Source organism: Vombatus ursinus, unplaced genomic scaffold, assembly GCF_900497805.2.
Source record: "Vombatus ursinus unplaced genomic scaffold, bare-nosed wombat genome assembly UNPS02011649.1, whole genome shotgun sequence".
Classification (NCBI taxonomy): domain Eukaryota; kingdom Metazoa; phylum Chordata; class Mammalia; order Diprotodontia; family Vombatidae; genus Vombatus; species Vombatus ursinus.
The window spans coordinates 3,022,911-3,050,419 of NW_020951427.1; the positions used below are offsets into that span (position 1 = coordinate 3,022,911).

A 27,509-nucleotide genomic window follows, 5' to 3' on the forward strand; every position below is an offset into this window, starting at 1 on the left:
AAGAATAGGATAAACAGGGGGGAAATAGCTAGTAATCATAAGTGTGAAAAAATTTACAACAAATTTCTCTGATAAAGACCTCATTTTTCAAATATATAGAAAACAATCAAATTTATAGAGATAAGAACCATTTCTCAATTGATAAATGGTCAAAAGATATGAACAGGTAGTTTTCAGACAAAGTAATCAAAGCAATCTATATTCACATGACAAAAAATGCTCTGCATCACTATTGATCTAAGAAATGAAAATTAAAATAATTCTGAGATTCCACCCCATATCTATCAGATTGGTTAATATGATAGAAAAGGAAAATGACAAACCTTGGAGCATATGTGGGAAAATTAAAATACTATTGCACTGTTGTTGAAGTTGTATACCAATTCAACCATTTTGGAGAGCAATTAGGAACTGTGCCCAAAGGGCTATAAAACCATGCATAGCCTTTGACCAAGCAATACCACTACTAAGTCTGTATCCCAAAGAGATAAAAAACTGAAATGAAAAATACATGTTTGTACAAAAATATTTGTAGCAACTCTTTTAGTAGTGGCAAAGCCTGGGAAATTAAGAAGGTGTTCATCAACTGGGGAATGGCTGAACAAGTTGTTACACATGATTGTGATGGAATACTATTGAGCTATAAGGAATGACAAGCAGGATGCTCTCAGAAAAATCTGGAAAGATTTACAGGAACTAATGAAAGTGAAATGAGAAGAATGAACATAACCTGGAGAATATTTTATATAGTAACAGCAATAATGTATGATGATCAACTGTGAATGACTTAGCTATTCTTAGCAATACAATGATTCAAGACAATTCTGAAGGACTTGTTTAAGATCACACAATTAGTAAATGTCTGAGGATACATTTGAGATCAAATATCTCTAAGAGCCTGTTATCTAAGATATACAGGGAACTAACGTAAACATATGAGGACAAAAGAGCTGTTTTGCAAAGGATAATTATTTATTGGATATGAATAAACAGTTTTAAAAAGAACTCCAGTATAGTAATGTTATAAGAAAGATTGCTCCAAATCACTAAATGCCAATGCAAATGAAAATAAGTCTGAGGTTTCACCTCTCATACTGCATATTGGTAAAGTTGACAGCTGATAATAGTCAATGTTGGAGAAATTGTGAAAAGATAGGTACACTAATACAATGCATTTAATGCTATAAATTGACCAAACATTTGTGCAAAAGAATCTATTATGACAAGATGATGAAAATGTCTCTACCCTGTGACCTAGAAATGTCAATTCTAGTCACATATTCCAAGGAGATCAAAGACAGAAATTATAACAAACAACAATATATTTATAGCAACACTTAGTAGCAATGTTTGTTATAAGGGATAGGTCTTTGAGCAGTAAGAGAAAGAAGAGGAATATTGAAAAATGAGGGTAATATCGTGTACACAAACAATAACTGCTTATTATATGCCAGGCACTGTGCTAAGTACTAGAGATATTAAGAAAAGCAAAAAGAGTCCCTGACTTCAAGAAGCTCATGATTTAATGGGGGATACAACCTGTGACCAAAATAGACACTAGTTTAATTGGAGATAATATCAGAATATGATTATGAACTAAAGGGAATTTTAAAAGAAAAAAAGAGTGTTTATTTCTATGAGTTAAAGTCCACATACACATGCATATTTGTACATACTGAAATTTTAAACAAAGCTAACGTTAGAATCCATACACATAAAAGTACAGAATACAATCATAAAATATAATACAGAGAAATTCTCTTCCTGACTGTAGCAATGATAATACGTTATGAGGAAACAGGAGAAACTCTCAGCAAGAAAATCACCTTAAACTGAGTTTCATGGATATGCTGTAAGGATTTGTTTTACTTTAGCAGAGATAGCCCAGAGCATTGTTAACACCTATTGTGAGCCATTCTTTGATAGGAAACATCTCTGAATTTTTAAACTATTATTTTTATCTTAAGTTTCCGTGCTAAATAATATAATAATGTAAGATGGGATTCTTGACTAGCCCTATCTGGCCTCCTCTTTAGATATACATAAATGATTTTGTTGTTGTTGTTGTTGTTGTTTTAAAAGCATAGGGATTAATTAATAAGGGGTGGGGGAAGCCATTCTATCTCAGTTTCAGAGTAGAAAAAAAAAAGCAGTGAAATCAGAGTCCATTGAATAATAATGATTCTTTAAGTTCACAATGTAGATTTGCAGATGGGGTAAATCTTGTACTATGTGTGTACCACTATATGGATATTCATCAGACTGAAGCTGCAATGACTTATACAGTGCTTATATTTCATTCATTCAAAAGCATTTAGTCTACATGCAAGTTATTATTTTTTTTACATTTTTAAAAATTTTAAAAAATTATTTATTTTTAGTTTTCAACATTCACAAATTTTGAGTTTTAAATTTTCTCCACCTCCCTTCTCTCCCCCAACTCCACACCTAATGGCATAGAATCCAATATAGGCTCTACATTCATGTTAAGCATATTTTCCCATTAGTCATGATGTAAAGAACAATTACAGCTAATGGGAGGAACTATGAAAATGAAGCAATAAAACAAAACAACAAAGGAAAAGGAGAGCAAATAGTATACTTCCATCTGCATTCAGACTCCATAGTTCTTTCTCTGGGCGTGGATAAAATTTCCATCATGAATCTTTTGGAGTTGTCCATGAAAGTTATTATAACAAAATTTCATATTGAGTGATGATTTTGAGGAGGAGGAGACTATAACATATAGCACAGTGCTAAGCATAAAATAGACATTTAAGAAATGTTTGTTGATTCATTATTCTCTTTTTTTTTCTCACATGGAAGAGTATATGTAAAAGATAAATGCTGAAAGGTTAGGATATAAGAATGCTAGATGGAATTATTATTTTTTCATTCAGTCACCTACTTGAAAATAGATAATTTACAAGGCTTTTATAAAGTATATTTTTTAAACTTTATGTAAAACTTATTCTACTACAACTTAGTGCAAAGTAAAATAAAATTAGATGTCCCAAAATTAAAATGAGCAGGGACTAAACTGGAGTATGACAATCCAAAGGAAAATGGATTAAACTGCCATTTTTATGAAATTTTCAGGAGAAAATATGCGTATCTATGTTTGCTGCAGGTCCTCAGAGCGTGTGTGTGTGTGTGTGTGTGTGTGTGTGTGTGTGTGTGCAGAGGTGGGATGAGATATGGGGCTGAAAGTAGCCCAGAGATACCAGGAAATAGTGCCTCAAAACACAAATTAAAAGATGCTTCAGTAAAGCAAGGTGAACTATTCAGAACTAATCTCCACTTTCAGCTGAAGATACCATTGACATAAATGGAGAAAATGTTTAGTTCCTAACTCTTGGCTTTGCTGACTGGGATAAGGTTAGAGTCATCCTTCCTTTCTTTTCCTTTCAGATCAACTTGGAAAATTTCTTGCTTCAAGAATTATTGAATGGAATTGATTTTAAATCAATATGTTCTGAGTTCAAATTCTGTATAAACAACATCAGGCATCTAAATGACAATAAAAGCTATTTCATTAGAGAGTTTGCCTATATGCCTAATTTTCTTACTAAGAGGAGACAGCTCCACCATTTAAACTATGATCATAAAGAATTTCCACATTTCCAAGTGTTGTATAATAATCCTTTGTAATAAGCCTCAGAATATACAGGAAAAAGAGAGAAAAGGATTATATTTAAACAAAAAAAATGGATGGTGGTTTTTTTCTTGATTTTGTAATTTTTAAACATTTATATTCTAGTCAATCATCAAATATTTGACATACAGCCCCTCATAGTTCTGCACTGGACTCAGCGCAGGGAAACAGAAGGGAAAGATGACTGAATCTGGAATCATCTTTGCTACTTACTATCTGTGAGACCTTGGGCAAGTCACTTTATTTCTGCAGGTCTAAGCTTTTCATATTTAAAAATGAAGGAATTGTACTAAATTGTATCTGAAGTGCCTTTGAGCTCTAGATATATGTTCTCATGATTTCCACATACTGCCCCTGGAGGGGTGGGGGGATCTGGGTATCAGAAGCCTTGGATGGAGGAGACAAAATATGTGAGCTGGATGATAAAGTATATCATATTTGAGCTTTATTTACTTAATAACAATAGCTGACATGTGCATAGCACTTCAAAGTTTGCACAATAATTTACATATGCCACCCTTCTGGCAAGGCTTGAAAAAGGGTCTAATTTGCTAAAGACCCTGAGAGTTAGATTACTTTCCAGATTAGGAAGAAAGGACGCTATCCAAAGATGAAGACCCTATGGAGGATGGAGTTTTCCCTTTCTACTTGTAGATTAAAATCTCTAAAGAAGGAAGAAAGAAAATATTGCCACATACTCTCATCTATATGGTAGATTTATGACAAAATTCATAATAGCTCTGCACATAGATGGCAAATTATGAAATGATTCATTCTTATTACCCCAGATAGAAAATAAAACTCTTTTAAGAATGGACTAGCATTGAACATCTAGTCCTCTACTAGGAAAGGTTTCCTTCTGCTGTGTGGATCCTATTGTGTCCTCAAGCTACAGATAAATGGACAGTGCAACATAAGGACAGTGATCATCACAGGTGTTCATGAGAAAAAAAATATAAAATCATGGAAATGTATTCTTTAACAGAATAAAGTTAAGAAAAGCACAAACAGAAGTAAGGCTGGGGGAAGGAAAAACCAGCCCCATTATTCCTCTTTCCAAGGGTTTGTTTCTCTCCTCCCTGCTGCTGCAGGGTGAGGGCTTACATACCTTCCAGCTTGTCCATTCAGATAAAATTAACCTCTCCTTATCTAAGAAAAGGGAACTGAAAACATGGCTGGCACCAGGTGCTGCTCTGGTCTCATACCACTTCTGTGGGATGACTGTCACCTTTCCCTTCTAGTGTTCTCTTCAAGAGTGCCACACAACTCATCATGTGTGTGAAAACCTCTACCCAATTTGAGGGCTTCGCTCATTTCCTCTCTTCTCAAGGTGGCAAGATCTACAAATCAGAGAACATTTTATGGCCAACAACCCTTTGTCAGGGGTTGTTACATTCATAGATAAAATGGAGGAAGGAGTGTAGGGTCCCGCCCAGATATGGAAGGAGACTGAAACCTGGGGAGGGAAAGCAACATTGTCAGTTCCTTCTTGACCATTTCTTCCTTCCTCCTCAGTGATCTAGCTACCTAAGATAGAACCACTACTACTGTTGTTAGCATTCACCTGAATGAGAGGAGAACTGTTTATTTTGCTGCTGCTTCCCATTCTGCTGCTTCATGTTGGGAAATATCATTTCTTCCTCCTGTCTCTATTCTCTCTTTCCTTTCTAAACATCCTTAACATTCAAACTCTAGGGAGAGAACTCCACCTTTGAGTCCTGATCTCCCATTAGTTTCCTCTCCCCAAAAAATAAGGAAAAATACTAGTCTCTGAATCTTTATTGACTTAAGATGATTAATAAGCCAGAGAGTTTACCACATTTCACCTCATTATCATCGCACCCTGTTTTTTTTTAGTACAAAATTGGTCTGTAACCTTTCATTGTATAATTGTCACATGGCATAACTCTGTTCATCATGCTGCTTAAAAGGTAAACAAAGCAGCAATGTATTCACCAGTGGCATAAGGATAGAAATTTATCTCTCAGGTACATTGAGAGCTATGAGCTTAGAATTCTCAACACACATGCATTGTCGATATTCAATTTTAACATATATTCATGAGTATTCTGTACATCCTAATCTTGCACCAAAGGCAGTTTGGTAATAAATGATTTTTAAGTAATGTCAGCACGAATTTTTAATTTATTTTTGCAAAAATTTTGCAAATTTTGTGAAAAATTCATGTGAGATCTACCATGATAGAGCAGTAAAATATGGTAAGCCCTGCCAGAAGGACATGATCTCAGTTCAGTCCCTCTGTGCCAGTAGTACAGGAATTATTATCATCTCCATTGTAGAGATGAAGAAAATGAGGTTCAGGGAGATTACATAATGCCCACAATTACATAGATAGTAAATGTCAAAGAAAGGTTTAAATTTAAATTTTCTTGACTCACCAATTTAGAAATAGCAGGAGTCTTAGAAGTCATCTCATATAAACCCTTTACTTTACACATGAAGAAACTAAGGCTGATATGGGTTAAGTGGATTTCTCAAAGTCCTAAGTAGTAAATTGCAAAACCAAGATTCAAACCAGGATTCTTTGATTCCACATCTAGACTTCTAGTTTAAATCTCAGCTCTGTAACTTGCAATCTTTGTGACCTTGGGCTATCACAAATGTCTGTACTTTTTAATGATGATCTTTCTTTTATTTATGGTAGCAATGGCTTGGTTTTGTATTGTTATCATAAATATGTCCATTTATTCAAAACAAATCTGCATTACTCAGCCAATTATTTATCATTCTTTGTAAACGCGTCTTTGGTAGACATCATATGGACACCATACACGGTTCTATTCTTGTATTTGAGTTTCTTTATAGACTTCATCTATTGGTAAACCAACAATGGTCACAGCAAATAGATCAAATAGCATGTACTTATTGTGAGTTTTTATACATCTACTCTTTGATGTAATGTCTTTTCATACTAGAAATGTTTCTAGAGGTTTTCTTTTTAACCTGCTCATCATCATCATTAATAATAATAATAATAATAATAATAATAATAATAACTAGCATTCATGTAGCACCTACTATGGACCAGGTGCTGTACTGAGCACTTTGTATATATGATTTCATTTGATCCTCATAACAACCCTGGCAGGTAGGTACTATCATTTTTTTTCAGTAAACATTTCTGTTTAATAAACATAAGAACCAAATTGCACATATTAAATTAGATTTTTTTTTCTTCACTAAATACATACACTCAAAGCCAAGCAGGTCAACCTCAACTTGAAAATCTCTTATATTACTTTCAGAATGTGGAAAAATGCATGCAATTATAGAAAAAAAAACATTCAATTAATAAGTTTTAGAATCTCAGCTAATCAGGTGCTTTCCATACAACAGCTCAACATTTTAAAAGTGTTCAATTAAAATTCAAGCATACCACCATATTCAGTTCTTTCCTAGAAATTAACATAACTTAGCATAAACTTTTAAACTAAATGTTTAAAAATACTAAAGGCAGTCTTCCATAAACCTATCCATATTATACTTCAATTTCTGATTGTTTCTCATGCTCTAGATTAATAATCTCTGTTGCTTTCTTTGTTCTTAGATTGAAGATTTAAAAAAAAAGTTTCTGTTAAGATTTTCCAAATTACAGTGCAATCACTTTCTTTAAGGGTTTTTAAAATAATCTGTTTTATGAACAAATGCTTTTCAGATTAAAATGATCATGGTCCATCCCTATCATATATTAATACTTCACCAATTTTTTGTCCCTAACTACCTTGTTTCAGTTTTCCTGTTAATAAAGTTCCAATAATTCAAAAAAATATTTTAATAGTATTTAAACAAATGTTTAATGATTTAAATATATATATATACATACATACATACATATATATATACACATACATACATATATATATAATAGATATTTAACATTTATTATAATGGCCATTTCCATTGGTTGACTGGCCGTTCTTCCACTAAAGGCTCCCAGGGTTTCCAAGTCAATATTTTTTCTTGCCAGTGATAATTCATTTTCAGCCTGAAGAATCACCTCTTCTAGCTGGCCAGCCTGAAGCTTATCTTCTAGTTTCTGAAGATCTGTTTCCTTTTTTACCATTTTCATCCCTTCATTTGTAATCTGTTCTGTGTATTTTCTGTAGGTCATATTTGAGGGCATAAACTCAAGAGCATCAAGAATCTTCTAATATAATAATCTTAGCTGCTCCCGTGGAGTCTCACATACTGCCAGTCCAATGAGACCTATGGTCTTCTTCAGCATCCCAGCCATGACAGCAAAGCAGCAGGTGTGACCATGCAGCACTCTCAGGTATGTACTATCATTAGCCCCATTTTATAGTTATGGAAACTGAGGTAAACAGAAGTTGTGACTTGCCCAGGGTCACATAGCTAGTAAGTCTCTGAGGTTGGGTTTGAATCCAGTTCTTTCTCACACAAAGGCTAGCCCTCTCTCTACTGTACCAATGGGCTGGTTTATTCTGAGAATATTTATAAATAATTTTCCACATTTTAAACATGTAAATGTTAGTAATTCTTAGCTGCCATGGAAAGATAGAACCTGGGAACTATTAATATCCTATGAGTTGTTTGGCTACTTCCTAAATCTATAGTTATTTACATTACTACTATAAAAGTGTACATTGACTGGTATTAGGAAGTTTGTAATTGTTCTAAAGGTGTTCTTCATATTAATGTTTAACTTCAGGATGTCAGTAAATCTTTTTACATATGTTGACACTGTTTTCTCCTTGATAACTGAGGGATTTCTTTATAAGCATTATTTTCATCTCTTTGCTCCTAAGTAATTTCCAGATTTAGACTCAAAGCTTTTATTCTCTGTTTTTCATAGTATACATTAGTTTTCCATTTATTGAGTACGTATAACATTGTTATCACTGAAGTAAGTGTTCATGAAATGAAGAAGCTCTTTAATATGCTTTTTGAAAGAAGCATATTATTTAATTTCATCAATGTACATCAAGTGAATAAGACAATGTTTTGAGGAGACTCTTTTTTACTTAGCCATCATATGTGCTTCTATGCAGCAAATATGATAATGAGTTTAAGGCTAGGGAGATTCATAATTGAATTAAACTGTCTCTGCAAAAATACCACACACAATGTAATTTTTCATAACATTATTGTTTTAGTGGTATGGTTTAAAAAGATTATTTTTCTTTTTATGTAAATGCCAAATATTCTTACTGTATTTTAGAATGTTTAAAATAACAATAATGAGGCAGGAGCATAGAACTGAGTAAAAATGTTTAGAGCAGGGGTGGGGAAGATGAGACCTCAAGGCCACAGTTGGCCTTCTAGGCCCTTGGGTGTGGCCTTTTGACTGAGTAAGTTTTACAGAACAAATCCTTTTATTAAGTGGATTTGTTCTGTGAAGTGTAGATTCATTAAAAGGGCTGCACCCAAGGACCTAGAAGGCTACATGTGGCCTTGAGGCCACTGGTTCCCCACCCCTGGTTTAGAGTAATCAAAATATAAATTGTGTACATGTAGTGTATTCAACAATAACTGAATGGGGCAAACCAAATATGGCAGAATACAAAAAGCACTCACCTGAGCCCTCCTAATATTTCCCTCCAAACAACTTTAAAATAATACCTCAAATTGAATTCTGGAGTGGCAGAAACAACAAAAGGACAGAATGCAACATTCTTCTAGCCCATGACAACTGTGGAATTTGGAAAGAGAGATCTGTGACACAGAGATATGTAACTCCATCTTTACATCATGACTTGTACCCCCAGCCTTATAACTTTACCTATTATCTATTTTCTAGAGAAACTGCATTAAACTAAAGGTCAATCTCATCAAACTAAACTGTTGTACAAAAGATAAATCTCAACAACTTAAAACTTTTGTAGGAACTATCATTGCCTTCAAATTAGTCTCATCACCTTAGGACTACTACCATCACATGAGAAGTGATTCATCTCCCAATGAGGTAATGGGGAGCAGCTGGGATGACACTTATCCTACCTCCTCACTGAAAGGTCTAGTCAATAAAAAGAAACATATTTCATTCAAGATTTTGCTCTGCCATCCTGTTAATCATTATGAAAAGCCTATCATCTTTAACTGTGGGGGTTTCATCATTGAGAGAGGCTATTGACCTCACTTATTGGTAACTGCGCCTTACCAGTAAATTGATTGTACTTAGAACTTTATTTCTCAGAATATCTATCACAGAAAGTACATACCTCCCTGAAGAAAATAATTTCTTAAAAAATCAGAATCAGAGCCATTAGTCCATGAGACATCAAGAAAAAATAAAACACAGTCAAAATAATAGGAAAAAAGGGAGAAAATATGAAAAATTTCATAGGAAAAACAATTGACTTAGAAAATAGTAAGGAAAGATAATCTAAAAATTGTTGAATTACTGGAAAACTATAACCAAACCCAACAGGTAAAAGAAGGCAATTGTCAGAAACAAAACTAACTTGAGAAGAGGGATAGGATAAAAAGAAAAAGAAGAATAAAGAAAATAAATTTGGAGAAAGGGAAATGAATAGTTAGCAATCATATCAGTGAATGTGAATGGAATGAAGTCACAATTAAAATGGAAGAAGATAGCAGAATGGATTACAAATTAGAATCCAATAATATATTTTTCACAAGAAACACACTTGAAACAGACACACAGAGTTAAAATAAGGGGCTGGAGCAGGATATATTATACTTCAGCTGAAGTAAAAAAAAAGTGCAGGGGTAGCAATCATGATCTTAGACAAAGTCAAAGTAAAAATATACACACACACACAAACTCACGTATACAGAGAGAGTTTTGTTTTGTTTTTCCACGTGGCTAATTTGGAAATGTTTTGCATGACTTCACACATATAATCAATATCAAAGTGTTTGTCTTCTTAAAGAGTGGGGATGAATGGAAGAGAGGGAAAGAAACTAGAATGCAAAACTTTAAAAAATGTGTTAAAATTTTATATTTAATTGGGAAATATTAAACAAAATAAAAAAAATTAAAACAACAATTACTGAATGAATAATATTTAAAAAAATACTAGGGATTTCTGGCCCATTGTTGTTTCTTCTGAGTCAATTTTTTTTATTTAATTGTTAATAGTTTTTTTTGGGGGGGAAGGATGTATAATGTAATGTACAAATTATTTCCATAAAGTAAACCCAGACTGTGTAATTGTCCTACTTTGATGTGATTAGTATTCTAAATATTGCTCAAGTCACACTTATCTGGGCAAATCATTTAAACTGATTTATACAGGTCCTGAATGAAATGTATGCTTTAAAAAAATTCTTTGTATTTTAATAAACCCTAAAGAAAGAATAAAAAGGGGGGCAGGTAGGTGGCACAGTGGATAAAGCTCTGGCCTTGGAGTCAGGAGGACCTGAATTCAAATCCAGCCTCTGACACTTGATGTTTAGTAGCTGTGTGACCTTGGTCAAGTCACTTAATCCTAATTGCCTTGCCAAAAGGCAATTTGTAAATTTGTAATTTGTAAAATGGGGATAATAACAGAACCTACCTCATGGGATTTTTGACCTAGATATAGTTTTTATATAACAATAAATACTTTGTAAATTTATATACTACTTTAAGGTCCACAAAGTATAATACATCCATACATATACATATGTATGTTTATAATATTTTTGAACATTTTTATCTTTTAATAATAGCTGTATTATGGCTTCTGTTAAAAAAAATTGTTACATTAGGCTTAACTGAAAGGAATCTGAGCAAATGCTTTATTAGTGATTCATGCACCTTTGTGAATCTTCTCTGGGCTCCCTGCTTTCTAGTTTTTCAAAGAAGCTTGAATTTTGATCATTTTCATTGATAAAACTGTCATATCATTTTTTTTATATTACTAGCACTCAAGTTTTCTGATCATCATCATTGTTATTATTACTTGTAGTAGTGGTGGTCATGTTGTGGTAGTAGTAGTGTCTTACACCCTTTGATGAATCCATCAGTATAAATTTTCCCACCAAAGAAATGATAGTATCTTATATTTATGTAGCATTTTTGTTTTCAAAGTATTTTCACATGCATTATTACATTTAACCAGGTCCTAATGCTCCTAAACTAAATATCACTAAACTTTTTAAACTTCAGTACAACTCAGCAACAAGAGATAGAAAGAGAAATTCCATTTAAAATTACTGTAGACACTACAAAATATTTGGGAGTCTACCTGCCAAAACAAAGCCAGAAACTATATGAATACAATTACAAAACCTTTTCACACAAATAAAGTGAGATGTAAATAATTGGAAAAATATCAGTTGCTCATGGGTAGGCTGAGCTAATATAATAAAAATGACAATTCTAGCTAAATTAATTTACTTATTCAGTGCCATACCAATCAAACTACCAAAACTATTTTGTAGATCTAGAGAAAACAATAACAAAATTCATCTGGAAGAAGAAAAATTTGGAATATCAAAGGAGCTAATGAAAAGAAATGCAAGGGAAGGTGCCTTTGCTGTACCAGATCTTAAATTGTATTATAAAGCAGCAATCATCAGAATTACTTGCAACTGGCTAAGAAACAGAGTGGTGGATCAGTGGAATAGGTTAGGTATGCAAGATACAATAGTCAATGACTATACTAATCTACTATTTGATAAATCCAAAGACTCCAGCTTCTGGGATAAGAAATCACTATTTAGCAAAAATTGCTGGGAAAACTGGAAAAATGTATGGCAGAAACTGGGCATACAACAACATCTTACAACCTATACCAAGATAAAGTCAAAATGGATACACAATTTAGATATAAAAACTGACGCTATAAGCAAACTAGAAGAGCAAAGAATAGTTTACCTTTCAGATCTATGGAGAAGGGAAGAATTTATGACCAAACAAGAGATAGAGAACATTATGAAATGCAAAATGGAAAATTTTGATTACATTAAATTTAAAAGTTTTTGCACAAATAAAGCCAATGCATCTAAGATTAGGAGGGAAGCAGAAAACCAGGAAAGAATTTTTACAACCAGTGCCTTTGGTCTCATCTCTAAAACATAGAGAGAACTTATTTATAAGAACAAATTTATAAGAATACAAGCCATTCCCTAACTGATCAGTGCTCAAAGGACATGAACAAGAAGTTCTCAGAGGAAGAAACTAAAGCTATCTATAGTCATATGACAAAATGTTCTAAATCACTATTGATTAGAGAAACGCAAATCAAAATGACGCTGAGGTACCACATCACACCTATCAGATTGGCCAACATAACAAAACAGGACAATGATAAATGTTGGAGAAGATGTGGGAAAATTGGAACACTAATGCATTGTTGATGAAGTTGTGAAATGATCCAGCCATTTTGGAGAACAATTTGGAACTATGCCCAAAGGGCTATAAAATTGTGCATACCCTGTGACCCAGCAATACCATTTCTAGTTCTATATCCCAAAGAGATCATAAAAATGAGAAAAGGACTCACATGTATAAAAATATTTACAGTAGCTCTTTTTGTGTTGGCAAAAAATTGGAAATTGAGGGGATACCCATCAACTGAGGAATGGCTGAACAAGTTGTGGTATACGAATGTAACGGAATACTATTGTGCTATAAGAAATGATGAGCAGGTGGATTTCAAAAAAACTTTGAAAGACTTACATGAACTGATGCAGAGTAAAATGAGCATTACCAGGAACACATTGTGCACAGTAACAGCCACATTATCAGGTGACTGATTTTGATAGAATTGCCTTTTCACAACAACACAAGAATCTAAGACAACTCCAAAAGATTCATGATGGAAATTGCTATCCACGCCCAGAGAAAGAAATGCGGAGTCTGAATGGAAATGGAAGCATACTATTTGCTCTCCTTTTCCTTTGTTGTTTTGTTTTATTGTTTCATTCTTGTGGTTCATCCCATTAATTCTAATTGTTCTTTACATCATGACTAATGGGAAAATATACTGAACATGAATGTATATGTAGAGCCTATATCCGATTGTATGCTGTCTTGGGGTGGGAGGGGAAGAAGTGGGAGGGGGAGAAAATTTAAAACTCAAAATCTTACGGAAATGAATGTTGAAAACTAAAAATTAATTAAATAAAAAAGAAAAAAAGAAACTTCAGTACCTGCTTTTCTTTTCCCATACATTCATAGATTTTCTGGCTTACATCCTCATTCTCAGCTATTCAGTTGAATTTTCTGGGAAAATGGCCTCCATATAATTAAGGTGCCACTTTTTAGACAGAAATATAAATGTGTAGAATGTAGTTTAGGTGAATAAATATGGGCACTATCATATCTTGCTGGTCATTATTTTCCTTTTCTAAAGATTTTCAGTGAAACTGGTAGATATGTGTGTTTAGTTTGAAATGGATTTTGCTTTAAATGTTAGAAACACGTTGAACTTGAACACTAAGCAATTGAAGATATAATAGCATTCATTTAAAATGTTCTGAGACTTTACTTATACCTATAATTAACAAGTCACAAAACAGGTGATATGATGAGGCTCGTATTATCCTGGAAGATATGTTCCTTTACATATCAAGGCTATTCTCATTACTGTCTGGACCTATTTTCTACTTATTTTAAAAGAATTAGTTGCTCTAAAGTGATAAGGTAGATAAAAGAGGAGAATTACAATAAAAAAGTAATTATTTTAATTGGTACTACTTTGTCTAAATAGCCAATATTTAAATATTATTTTCCTATTTCTTTTGAACATAATTCAATAAGATACTCATTTTCCCACAGTAGGATGAATCGTGATTTTCTCCTTTTTTTTAAAGCATTGTCCATAATTTTTTTCTTTTAACAGGTTACCTTGTCTAGATCAAATAATACTCATTTTCATGTTTAAAGTATATATCAATGCAGTCACCCAATGAGATGAGAGAGTGAATGTATAAATGGATAGATAGATGGATAGATGGATGTTTCACTAAGTGAATAAAGAACTGTTCTTCTTGAAAGGAATGGTGGTTAATAGTCCTAACTGAAAAGAGGAGGTAAAGAAAATAATCCCTTAAGACATCTTTATGGTAATATTATTCTTGCTATTCAATGATCTAGACAAACTGGACTACTTATCTTGAACATAACTCATACTTTCCTCTCTACATGAATTTGTTCATATCATGGCTGAAAGACCTTACCCATCTATCCCTATCTCTAGCAATCTTACCAGTCCTTCAAGGGCTAGCTTACATGACATCTCCATAAAGCCTTCCATAATTTTCCTAACCAGCAGGAATCTCTCCTTCATCTAAATGTGTATCACTTTTCTCTTATTCACCAACTATTACTTATGTGCATTATTGTTATACTGTTCATTTCTTAACATCTCCACTACAGCATAAATTCTTTGATTAAAGGGGCTAGATATTATTTATTTTTATATCTTCCTTAGGATCTAGAACAGCGCTTTGCTTGCTTAGCACAGTGTTAGATTGTAAGTTCCTTGAAGGCAGATATTTCCTTTCCCTTTCTATGTATGCCTAGTGCTCAGCACACTATCTGGCACTTAGTAGGCATTTAATAAATGCTTATTGTCTGATTTCTATTTGTTGAATGATGATTGAAATATACGTATGTGTATATATATTTATGTCTACCATAATTAATAATGAACCTCAACTCAAGATTATATTGCGCCTTGAAAAGATAGGATTATGGAGGTACAGTTGTAATGGATCTCAGTGGCCACCTAGTCCAATACCCTCATTTTGAAGAGAAGAAAACTGATGTACCAGGGGGTTAAATTACTAGCCCATGGTAATACACTTGGATACATACAAGTAGTAAATGTGAGAATAAGAGCAGGAACTCAGATTTAAAGTAATTCTAGAGGCAGTGTGCTTTCCAATATTCTATAGACTAAATGTTAGTAGTAAAATTTAAAATATCATTAATTTTATTTTATTTCATAATTTTATTTATATTTATGTTTTATGTATGTTTTAATATATGCATATATTAATAATATAACATGACATAGTAATATAGTAGCTAGGCTAGATATATAAATCATAAGTAAATATACATATACTTGAGAACATGTTCAATTTTTTTTGCTGAAAAGCTTTTTTAATTATAATACTTTAAGGACCATTAATCTAGTGTAACTGCCCCTAGATAAATAAAATTATTCATTTATGCTCACCTGGAGAGTAAATAAATGAGGTGAGATTTGAACCCAGTTAGTTGCTTTGACACTAAATCCAGTGCTCTATCCATGGCATCATAGTTTCCCCAAACTCTTTAAGGCTGACAATTACACAGAAGTTGCGTGTTTTAGTAAAAGGAGTGTTCACACCAGAAGGTTCCTAAAAAAAGATGAAAACCCTGTTCTACACATACACGTGCAGAAAAAAACAAATCCATATATACACATACATATGTATACATGTGTATGTGTATGTATATGTATGTGTATATATATGTGTGTGTGTGTATATATATATATATATATATACACTCTCCCCAAACCCTCTCATATTTAACTGTTTTAAGGAAGCTAATAATTCATTTTTTATCAATGACTTTCATTGTTATTAAATTTCACCTTCAGAAAAAAAGGATTACATTTGTTTTATTTTTCCCCTAGTGCTTCAAGTAGATAAAAGTATCAAAAGTTTGAAGCTCTGAAATTGGAATGTGGACAAAAATATATTGTATATCTTTTGGAGAAAATGAGAAATGATTCAGCCATTTTCCTTCCTGTGTTTAGAAGATAAATAGCCTCTCATCATTTAATATGTAGCTCATGAGATATGTGTTGCAAGTGTGGCAATACAGTTAATAAGATAGGATTCTTTTGTATCTTCTTGTGGAGGATAATGTCTTGTCTTTTGTGAGCACAATGAGAATAAATTATGCCTCTGGAACAGAATTCATTACCAGTATCTGATAGCACATGGCTGAATTACTTAAGGGAATTACTGAAATCATATTTTGTCTTAAATTTGTTAAAGCTTTTTCCACCACCCCTCAAAAACAACTTTACTGGTATGTTTACAGCCATAAAGTCACGCTAACTTATTTCCCCACCCACTTCTCTCTTTTCTCTTTGATTTTTTTCTTTAGGTTTTTTGCCTGATTACTATTGACAATGGAAGAATATCTGGTCTTGTTTTGAAGACTACCCTGCTCTATCTGGGAAGTAGGAGATGACAAATAATGTTTCTGACAAGCAGAGCAATAATAGACCCTCAATTTCAAAATTAATAATGCAATATAAATAACATACTTATGTTTTATGTACTCAATATCCTGGGAAATTCTCTTCATCCGTTCTAGGTTTATTTTTCCTTGACTTTCTTCTCCTCATTATAGACCCCAATACTTGAAAACTTGTCATTTTGTTGAAATATTCTTTTGCTGTTTGTATTCTGCTCTCCATCTCTACCACCTAGGAACAATTCTATTTTCTTCCCTGTATTCAAATAATATTTTCTGTCTTTTTTCCCCTCTAATTAATATTAGACAACTACTCTTAAGACAACTTTCCTTTTCCATCCCGTCAAAATATTCTTTAAAACAAGCAAAATTCCCATACAACCTTTCCACTCATGATCTAAAGTTATACTAACAAAGATGAATCAAATTGTGCCTTTTCAAAGTCACCATGAGACTTCCTTTGTCTTTAACAGTTAGCTAGAGTGGTCACATGGCTTGTGACCATGTGATCTTGATTAAGATAATTTTGTTTTTCCTTCTGTTGTATTTTGTTTGGCAATCTTTTTTTTTTCTTTTTTTTTCTTTTTTGTTTTTTTTGTGAAAGGCTGCCTGGAATAGCTGATAGAAGAATAGCTTTGCAATCAAGAGGACCAGAGTTCAAGTTCTGGCAAAGATACTGTAGTGGTTTGGCATTTTCTTCTCTCACTGATTTTACAGATGAAGAACAGAAGCAAACAGGGTTAAGTGATTTTTCTGTTGTCACATAGCTAGTAAGCATCTGGGGCCAGATTGGCATTCATGAAGATGAATCTTCCTGCTTCAAAGGCCAGTGCTCTACACACTGTGCCACCTAGCTGCCCATAAGCTACACTAGACTATCAAAAAGGTACATGACATAAAAGAAGGTAAGATTCCTTGCTCTATGAGTAAATGTAAGCTTCTCTATTAGGCACTTAAAACCCTTCACCAGATGACCTCATGCAACCTTTGTAGCTTTGTTATATATTATTCCCATTTAACTATTCTATGGTCCAACCAAACTGAATTTCTAATGTGAAGTGGATGAAATATGAAATAACTGATAAAACAAAGGTTGAGCTTCTGATGAGCATGTTGATTTATTAAGTAATGTAAATTAATTGGTTAATATTTCTGGACCAAACCTCTTCAGCTTGGAACTGGAACCCAAATACAGGGGAAAACAGACTTTTGTGCACTAAAAGAAAACAAAAGGATATAAACCAAGATTCAAGAGTAGGTAGTCTGATTTTTAATTGGAGGAAAATTTAGGGACTTTCCAAGTTGCTATGGGGAGAGCAAACAGGCAGGTTCCCTCATTAAAATGAAGACCATATGAGGATTCCATCAATGGGGAAAGGGGATCAATATAACAGAGGTATTATCTATATTAATAAGGCCCCAAAAAATAGACAGAAATTCCAAGGTTAATAGGCCTCAGGAACTGAGGCAACTTGTACGGTAATACAACAGCTAAACATGGGGACAAAGCCAGAAGCAGACCTAGGAAAGAAATGAAGTTCACCAGTCTGGACTCCTCCCCAAAACTGAAGATGAGAAAAGACCTTACTAATGGGGAAAAGGGCTCATCATGGCAGAGGGATGTTGCAGAATGAGAAGGCTATGGGGAAGGATGTATGTTTTAAGGGATGATCCCCCAAGTAGTAAAGGACTCTCCAGGGTTAGTTGGCAACTGAGGTATGGTTGTAATAACTGGAAGGTTAGAAGTAGAGCCAGAAGGGAAACAGAAACAAAGCTGTAATCTCAAGTATGGTGGGAAAATTTCAAATGGGAAAGAACACTTTCAGTGAGGAGACCATATGGAGGAAGTGGCACATAGACTTAGTCTTAAAGGAAGAGGATTTCAATTGGCAGAGATGAAGACAGGGTGCATTACAGAATGGGATACAGCCTGTTTGAAGTAATGGAGTTGTAAGCACAGAGAACTAACTCATAATAACATACATATTATTAATTTTAAAAAATCATGATTGAGTTCCTTAAATTTCCTTGAGGAATGACAGCTATCACTACTCCCAGAAGAATTTCTCCCAGCCTTACCAAAATCCATGTGAAGAAGAAGCTCTCAGTGTTTTCTAATAGGTACAAGGAAGCATCCTAGATATGTGATCATAGCATTTATTTAACTTCTCAGGGCCTTAGGCAGCTCTCTAAGACTGTAGGCTATTGACTAAGAGAGAGAAGGAATTTCCATACCAGAATTTCCCCACAGAGATGAAATCACAGGTCTGGACCAGAAAGCTCCTCAAAGATGATGAAGAAAAAGACATACTCCAGTATTAAATGTCAGAAGGCATGTAGGGCAATCCACCACTCCTAGGTATTCTTACACAACTTGATTAACCTCCTTGGCCTCTATTTCACACATGGAAAATAGAAATGCCACAGAAGTGCCTCAGGATTTCAAGACTATCATCATTAACATTTATAACAGGAAAGGTGAAGGAACTGGTTGGCAATTATCAGTGTAACTCATTGCTCTCTATATCACTGCTCCCTGTTGTACATCCTTGGTAAGATAATGACCTTTTGGACCAACTATACCACATAGCAGTGTTAGTCATGCCCATCCACAGTTGCAATAGGAGTGAAGGTCTTACCATGTAAAGTCAAATATAAATTTCATGACATGTCACATGACAAGTAGGAAAAACACATGTACACCCTTCCTGCCATGTTCGATGAACTAACAAAAACCATTGACATTATTAATCATTCTGTGAAGGTTACCATAGTGACATGGCTCCATGTGAATGGTATATATAAGTGACTGCCAGTGTGCATTTATAGGTGGAACATTTGGGATAAATAGACCTGTGTGAAATATACAGACTTTTGAGATTTTTCAAACTTTAGGAAAAAGTTTATCCCTCATAGTTAGAATTGCCTTTTAGGATTTAGCCAATCTTTAGTAAAATTTGTTAATTAATCCTTCAATGCCTAAGTTACATTATTGTTTCACATATTTACAATCCTATCTTCAGATAAGTATGCTTGAATACATCTCAATAAAGGTGACGTGATCCAGAAACTACCTAACACATACCACATTGCACAAGAAAATTTAAAACATTAGCACTGTGGGAGAAAACAGACCATGGGTCTAAATCAGATTGACTTTTGTTGTTGAAAGTGTGGGAGAGAAGGAACAACATGAAAAAGAAAATCAGTTGGGGAGGGGATGATGATTCTATGACAAGAGCTTTCTGAACAGGGGTGTAGTGTGGCTTTATGCTTTTTTAGTTTAATGTCATATGTTAATACCCATGTAATTTATCTGAATTACAATTCACCAGGCATTATTGTCATGATTAAAAACTAGATAAGAAGCACTAAACTCACTTAGATAGAATTACTCCTGGTAACGTGTAGTCAGAATAAATTATAATGTAGCTTTGATGTTTGATTTAACTCTGTTAATGATTAATGATGGTTGAGGACCTATAATTTTAGCATTTTTGCACCTATTAACAGAGGCAGCTATGTTGCACAGTGGATAGAGTGCTACACCTGGAGTCAGAAAGACCTGAGTTCAAATCCGGCCTCAGACACTTACTATCTCTGTGAATCTGGGCAAGTCACTTAATCCTGTATGCCTGTTTCTCTTCTGGAAAATGAGCTACAGAAGGGAATGGCAAACCACTCCAGTAGTTTTGCTAAGAAAAGCCCAAGTGGGGTCAAGAAGAGTCATACAAACTGAAAACAACTGAACAACAAAAACCTATTAGCATTCATCCCTTCCTGAAATACCTAACTCAAAACATAACCTCATCTAGGGTACCTTCCTTGGTTGCTTAAATGAAAATGTTCCCTTCTCCCTTAAAACTTGCAGGCCATACTATTTGGTCTCTTCTATGTGTTTAATCATTTTCTAACTTGAGCTACAGTTACTTGAGTACATTTCTCATTTCTCCCCCTCCTAGAAAAGTGGCAGTGACTATCATTTTACATATTCATGTCCATAATGCCTAAGACAGGGCTTTGCATATAGTGGGTGTTTAATGAATATTTGTTGAATTTGTTTTCTGGATCTCATTTGTCCTGGCTACCTGTAATACTTAACAGCCTCTATTATTTTGTATAAGCAACTGCCAACTCCTTTTCTGCCCAACAAGTTAATACCCAACTCAAATATTTATCCTCTCAAATTATCATCATATTATTTTCAATTTAAATGAGTATGTCCATTCTTGCAGGCACTGCACTGCTGTGTTGGTTTGAGGTCAGATCTTAGATATAGTTACTTGAACTTCTAGTAAGTATCTAGAAAGCAGATGTGTCCCTCCTTATGGACAAACTTCTCTGCTAGCAATAAGGGTATTTTTCATCCCTTATACATACTCCCTGAATAGTTAGTTCATGGTCATTAACTAAACAAAAAGTCTAATATTATCAGACAGGCCTTTCTGACTTTTGGACAATTTGATAAACTATTTGAAAAAGATATTTGGATTTGTTACATATCTAAATTTTATAGAGATTTTATAGTTGTAGAAATGATATGGTAGATTAATAAAAACAAATGCGTCACAATACTTCCAAAACAAGTTTGGTAAATTTGGACTTAGTCTACTTTTCCCCATTCCCCAACATCATGATCTCATGAGTATGGGTATGCCCCCCATCAGTGTAGCTCATAGACCTTCTACACTTGCTGTCCTTTGATATCTTTGCTTATATTATTCCATAAATCCCTCACAAATGATCCATCCAAAAGAGCAGCAATGGCTGATTTAATATTTTGTAGGTATCAGCACTAAAATCAAATGATCCATTAGTTACCCTTCTCTTTGTCGACATGACTGCCCCACCTTTGTTTCTAGTCCTGCTTTTCTGCCATTATGTCTCTTGTCACTTCTTGAGTTAGTAAAAGTTGTGGCCTAGTTACTTGTGTCTTCCTGCATGAGATGCTATGTGTTGTTTTTACTTTTGAGTTTAAGCCCAGAAAATAATGTCCCCTCTGATGAACTCGTATAGCTGTCCCATTAAAGCAGAAGATCCAAAGTCAGATGACTATTGAGCAGCGTGGAAGCATCTTAATACCGTATTTGTTAAAAATGGATCTGTTTTTTATTCATATTACACGTACTCTAGGAACCAGCTGGCATAAGAGATGGATGCTTAATTAAAGGAGAGAGGAGAAGAGGACTGCATAAAATGAGATAAAAATTTGTTTTCAATATAACATCAGGGACTAATGGAATGAAGCAACCCTAATCTCTCAAAGAACAAGGATTAAAACAATCTGACAAGGGTAAAGGAATAGAACTAAGTTCTTTGCACATGTGAAGCATCTTCAGCATTGCACATGTTAAAAAATGAAACAAAACAACACTTCATTCTTAATACAAACTTAAAATAAAATGTTAAGAAAGCATTATTCTAAACTTCTTTGGAAAAAATAGTAAATCAAAACATTCGAGTACACATGTAACTAGAAGGTATTTTAAATATTTTCTAGTTCAGCGTCTTTATTTTAGAAATTAAAAAAAAATTAGAGGCTTGAAGTTTCAAGTGTCTAGCCCAAGATTATACCTAATTAATGGCAAAGGAGCCAGAATTGGAATCCAGGATTCCTAGATCTAGTACTCTTTTCACAATCTCTGATTTTATATTGAAAATAAATTGTAGTGAAGGATTCCCTTGACTAATTTAAATTCCATTCTCTTGGACCTATTTCTTCCTATAATGGTGACACGTTGTTTGGTTTTCACTTATTACAGCACTGCATGAGTATATAAATGACTCATCAGGGAAAGGGTTTGACCAGTGTGAACGTTATGATGTACTTGTCCTGGAAAGTTATGTATTACTGAATTAAGTTGTATTACAAAGTTTTGACTGGCAGTTTTGGTCTACTGTCACTCCTTTGATCAGCAACCTTGAGTAACTTCTTATTGACCCTAGAATAAAATACAAATTTCTTAGTTTCACATTCAAGGCCCTACAGTCACTCAATTGTATTTTTTCAGTCATGTCTGACTCTTTCTGACCTCATTTTGGGTTTTCTTGGCAAAGATACTGGAGTGGTTTGCCATTTCCTTCTCTAGCTCATTTTACTCACACAAACACAGTTAAGTGACTTGCCCAGGGTCATACAGCTAGTAAATATGTGAGGCTGTATTTGAAATCAGGTCTTCCTGCCTCTAAGTGCAGCACTCTATACACTCTACATGCCACCTAGCTGCCCTCAAGGCCCAAACCTTCTTTTCCAGTCATTTCATCTTCTTTTTCCTTTTCACAATCTGTATTAGAGGCAAACTGAATTACTAGTTCTCTTTCAGTGTGGGCATTCCATCTTCCAGTTCTGTACACTCACAAATGTTGTCTCCAAATGCCTGGAATATACTCCCCTATCAGCACTGCCTGAGTAAACATTGTCCTTTAAGGGTCAGAGCTTAGATGCCTTGTTTTCCATGATACATTCTCTGATTCTCCATTCCCTTAGTAATATATCTCCCCTTAAATTATTTGTTTATTTGTGTGTGTGTGCGTACACATTATACTTCCCTCTCCCCTCTTATCCCTTCAGTAGATAATAAATTCCTTGAGGGCTGGTGCTATTATATTTCTGTCTCTGTATCCCTGGGACTGAGGACACTGTTATGCGTATGGTAAATACTTAATAAACATTTGATGAATTGAACTTGGTGGGACCTCTTTTCTAAAATCTCTATGCATTCAGCTCTTCATCCATTAATAAGTGGCCTGGAATTAGCGGTCTCTAAGTTCATCAGGATATTATTTATGATAATATGATCTTATGATTTGATAGATGTTTATCAATTCCCTAAGCCAAATGAGTATAACAGATCTAGCTTAAATCAACAGGACTGGGTGGAAGCTAAGAGAGAGTTTTGAACAAACTCAAGGACTAAATTTTGAGGAATTATTGACTACAAGTATAAACTCTTAATGCAGATACTCTGAATAGAAGAGGATTGACCAAAAATGCATTTTGCTTTTGTCTTTAAAAATAGAACCTTAGAAGGGAAATTGGGAATTATAATCTTGCAATCACTTCCATAGCTAATAAGCCAGTGAGACTTTTAAGAAATGACAGCCTCATCAAACTTTTAAACAATATATAACCTTTTAGAGGAAAGACATGGTTTATCTAAGACAGAAATTTTAAACTTTATATGTATGTGTGCTTATATGCATGCATGTATGTATGTATAAACATATGTATGTATGTAAGTATGCATGTATGTACCTGCGTGTCATGGACTCCTTTGTCAGTCTGATGAAGTTCATCTACCCTCATTGGTAATCAAAGAAAATGCTAAACTTCAGTAAGAGTTAAGAGAAAATAAAAATGTAATTTTCCCCTATCCTAGTTCCTGCTCTCCACCTCCCTGAAATCTTTTCACATTAAGAATTTCTGCTCTAAGGAAAAATCACGAATGGCCCACTGACTCCTAAGCCTTTTGCAATATGACTTTGACTTTCGTGAACATTCCCTTGAAGCCACTGACTTGAAAGTTACTAATGTACTCTTAATTGCCAAATTCAGTCATCATCTCCTTGACCTTTTTTCAGCATCCCCTCAGTCCTCATCCTCCTTGACATTTTTTATGGCATTTCCTATTTTATCAACTTGTGCATCTTGATAATAGCCACTACCTATTCCCTATTCAAATGAGACAGTATTCATATAGAACTTGCAGAATTTAAAGTGCTATGTGAATCTGAGGTATTATTGTGGTTTATTCTATTGGCATAATTGTTGAGCTGAGGCCATATAAATAGCATTATCAAAAGAATTAAAACGGAATATCACTCAGATTTCAGTGGAGATGACCATGGTGAGTATAATGAGGCCACAATACATAATAAATAAGGAATTTAGAAGAGCCAGAGCAAAATATATCATCAAAGAAGTGGATGATCATCAAATAAGCAGATGGTCTGGTTCTATTATGAGGAAGGATAACTGAGGGACAGTCTATGAGTTTCATCTTTGAGCTTTTAAGAAAGAGTGAGGAAGGTACCTAATATATGGAGTGGCCTTTGTTAAGGCAAACTCATGCAAGTACACAGAAAGAAATCAGATAGGATAGAAAGCCATGAATAGGTTACATTCTACACTGAAGAGAACTTTTTCATTAATGAGCTCACAAATATTCAAGACATTCCTCCCACCCTCTTCATTGGCATTTTGACCTCTGACTTTCTTTGTCCTTGTGTCAAAGAACTCATCTTTTCCATTTGCCTCTTTAAATACTCCTTCAATATCTTCTTTTCGACCCATCTGCCTCTTCACATATCCTTAAAAGCTTTTCCTCAATTTCCATCTTTAGCCCTCTTCTCTTGTTTTTCTCTCTACCTTTTCTTGATGATGTAATTTCCATTGGTACTAGTTATATTAAGAAAGTTTCTAAAACATTATCCCTAACCATGATCTCTTTCTTGATCTCAAACTGTCTACAGGACACAATTTGTTGAACAAGTCAGCACAAAAGTGACTAATTAGTTTTAACTTGGATCCATTCTAGGTACTTAGAGATAAATTCAGGACAATCCAAACTTGTAGTGTAGAAATAAATTTTGTTAGTTAATGCATTTTCCCATTGAAATGATATTGTAAATCATCGTTACATTCCTAGGATTATCAACAAAGAGGAAAAACATTTGAATCCTAATATATTTGCAATAAAATATAATTGCCATGGAGGAGTGGGGAAAGGTAGAAAATAATACTGTTAAATTAATTACCTGGAAATGTAGGTCTGGCAGGAAATATAAATGGATTAGAAAAATGTTTGCAAAAATATTAAAAATGGCTGATAGATGAATGACTACTAAAATGACTACTAAAACAATCTGTGGAATACCTCACTTTTAGTTTTTTGAAACAAGGACACCTGTGTGTCTCTCATAACATATGTTTGGAGCCATTGTTGTCATCAGCATCATAGAAATTTAGAATCAGAAGGAAACTCAGAGACCATCTAGTCCAACTTATATTCAGAAAAGAGCTTACCAATCCTTTGATTGGGAAATTCTAATTAGGTAGTAACTCACTAACACTCAAAACAATCCATTCCACTTTTGGACAGATTTAACTATTAAAACATTAATTATTAAAAAAATCTTGACATTAGATCTACATTTGCTACTATGTAACTTCTTCCCATTACTCCTGGTTTTGCCTTTGGGGGCCAAAAAATTAGTTTAGTCATTCACACAATAGTTTTTCAAACATTTGAATACAGCAATCATGCTCTCCCTGAACCTTCTCTTCTTAGGCTAAATTCCCCTGTCCCTTTAGCCAATCCTCAAATAGCATGCATTTGTCATCATCCAACATTTTGATTTCCTTTTGCTGTGTATTTTCCAGTTTGGCAATAACCTTCTGAAACTGTAATACTTAGAAATGAATGCAATTCTCAAGAAGTGTTTTGACCAAGTTGGATTATATAATATTGAACAAAAAGAAGGCATGCTTGCCAAACAATATGATAATTCCTCTGTTTTCATGTGTTTATTGTTTGAAGTTAACATCTATTATGTATCACAGTAGACTGTATGTAAACCTTTATTATGTTAAAAGTGAATGACCACATTCTATTAATTGGAACATTCTCACTCTGAATCATGAAGAGAAAATGTGCCCAAGAGAGAAAGGGACCACTTTATGGTATGTGTCAGTATTCAAATCATGTTTTTGTAATAATCAATATTTCTAGAAACTCTTACATGACTACTACATACAATGAACTTATACATTCATTTAACTGAGATTTAGATTATTCCTAGCATTTGCATTTGCACTAGTTTTTTTTAATAAAATTCCAAAGTTCTAATTCATATTTTTTCACAGGAGAATCTTTACTTTTTGGACACCTGATTTCTCTGTACATAACAAAATTATATGTATAATTTTGCTATATATATTCATATATATAAATATTCTTACTACATATATACATATATTCTTAAGCACTACATAATTTTGCATTAATCCTTTGATATTGAAAGTTATGAAAGGTGTCATTTTATAATGATGCCACTCCTTACATTGGATAGGAACGCATGAAAGATTTTTAGGGGTCATATCACACATCCTGGCTATGTGTTATTAAACTAGTTTGATTTGTATAGTGTTTGAGGTTGCTATACAACAATATCCCATTTGTACTAAAATTCTTCAAAGTCATTTCAAAATATGAAACTCAACCTCTCACTATATCCAAATTTAATAAGGTCCTTTCACTAGAAAAATGCTAATTTGATCATCTAATGATGTTATTCTGCTTTACAATTACAAAACGTTTTCACATACATAAAAATATGACAATCCTATTTGAATGAAGACTATGAATCTACTTATTGCTTCAAGTGGCTTTCATCTGAGTCTTTTACTCAGATGAAATAATTGAATTCAAAAGCACAAACAGAAAAGGAAATAAAACTTGTCTTCAAAGAACTCATTTTCTACTAAGGGTGAGGGTTAGAGGAATTCAACATGTTTAGAAGTATATATATTGAAAACATATATAACATAACTTTGAGGGAGGGAAGGAAGAATGAAGGGAAGGAGGGAGGGAGGGACGGAGGGAAGGAGGAAGAGAGAGACAGAGAGAGAGAGAGAGAGAGACAGAGAGAGAGAGAGAAATAGAAGAGGAAAGAAGGAAGGAAGGAAGGAAGGAAGGAAGGAAGGAAGGAAGGAAGGAA

The 27,509-nt window shown here is 33.9% G+C and overlaps 1 protein-coding gene and 1 pseudogene across 1 annotated transcript in view; both read right to left on the reverse strand.

The window, feature by feature from the left end:
• The window catches only part of CNTNAP2 (contactin associated protein like 2), a 2,649,987-nt gene that overhangs the window by 2,090,446 nt on the left and 532,032 nt on the right, over window positions 1-27,509 (reverse strand). The window lies entirely within an intron of this gene.
• Window positions 7,559-7,910, reverse strand: LOC114039183 (annotated as a pseudogene).